The 1,372-nt window shown below is 60.1% G+C and overlaps 1 pseudogene; it reads left to right on the top strand.

Annotated features, from left to right (window-relative positions):
- The first annotated feature begins 243 nt into the window (after window positions 1-243).
- Window positions 244-1,055, top strand: LOC118640373 (annotated as a pseudogene).
- Window positions 1,056-1,372: the final 317 nt, after the last annotated feature.

Here is a 1,372-nt window from a genome sequence, read left to right as displayed (position 1 = left end):
ATCAAAAATGAAGGCAACGAGAGGATTCCAAGCACTGCTGGGAAGTCCCACCGAGGCACAGCGGCGGTCAGGCTGGGGGACAAGGCCAGCTCTGAACAACTCGCCCCCACCCCATGGCCCAGCCTCCTGCGGCCTCGCTGAGAGCCCTTTGGGGTACCCCGAATACATGGGCCGTGCAAGGTCTCTTGCCAGAGACACCACCCAGCAAGGGCTTGGCAAGAGACCTGCCGTTCGAAATAGCGCATGCCACTGACACCCTGTCTCGGACCCAGTCATGGCAGGTTCAAGCAGCACTTGGCCATCGGGCAAGCATCTGTTCAAAGTCATCCTGATGGTCCTAGTGGCCCTTGTCCTCGTCCACTCAGCATCGTCCGATTCCCCTCGAGACTTTGTGCCACCAGGCCAGCAGAAGAGGGAGGTGCCAGTTGATCTCTTGAGCCAGATAGGTCAGTCTGTGCAGGGAACACTGGATGCCTGCATTGGGCCAGAGACCATGCACGTGGTTTCTGAGACCATGTCTCAGGCGATGTGGGCCATCTCCTCATTCATCTCTGTGGCCACCTTCACTCTGTCCCGGATCACTGCACAGCTGCTGAATTCCTTGGGGCTGGATGGAGATCACCTCACCCTGGCCCTGAAGCTCAGCCCCAGTCAGGTCCAGACCTTCCTGCTGTGGGGAGCAGGGGCCTTGGTGATCTACTGGCTTCTGTCCCTGCTCCTCGGCTTGGTCTTGGCCTTGCCGGGGCGGATCCTGTTGGGGCCTAAAGCTTGTCGTCTTCCTGGTTGGCTTTGTGGCCTTGGTGAGGTCGGTGTCAGACCCTTCCACCCGGGCCTTGCTCCTCCTGGCCTTACTCACCCTCTACGCTTTGCTGAGCCGGCTCACTGGCAGCCGGGCCTCGGGGGCCCAACTGGAGGCCAAGGTTCGGGCACTGGAGCGCCAGGTGGAGGAGATGCGCTGGAGACAGAGCCGAGCAGCCAAGGGGAGGGACTCAGAGCATGGAGGAGGAATGAGGACACCTGACAACGCCACCGCCACCTTTGTACCAAAGAGTTGAGCTGCTTCTGGGTTGCTGGCCCTCCTTCCAGCCCCCTGCCCCTCTCTAGCCCTATCTCTGAACCATCAGAACTTCTATCTCTGTACCGACCCCCTAGCTGAGAGTAAGGAGAGCAAGAGCTGAGAGTAAGGAAGACCATCCCCCCTGCTGGTCTCCTGTCTGGGGTTGGTTCTCTTACCTTTCTCTGTCTATCTCAGCCAGGGCAGCTTGGAGGGCAGCTCCCCCTGACCCCCCAGCCTTTAGCTTGTGCATCTGTTCTCAGCGAGCATCACTGCCCTTGGCCTCCCGTGACGCCGCCAGGATCTTGCCTACCTGCT

The sequence above is a fragment of the Molossus molossus genome, unplaced genomic scaffold (genome assembly GCF_014108415.1).
Source record: "Molossus molossus isolate mMolMol1 unplaced genomic scaffold, mMolMol1.p scaffold_m16_p_22, whole genome shotgun sequence".
Classification (NCBI taxonomy): domain Eukaryota; kingdom Metazoa; phylum Chordata; class Mammalia; order Chiroptera; family Molossidae; genus Molossus; species Molossus molossus.
Note: the sequence above shows the minus strand (reverse complement) of the source record. Positions and strands in the feature narration are given on the sequence as shown.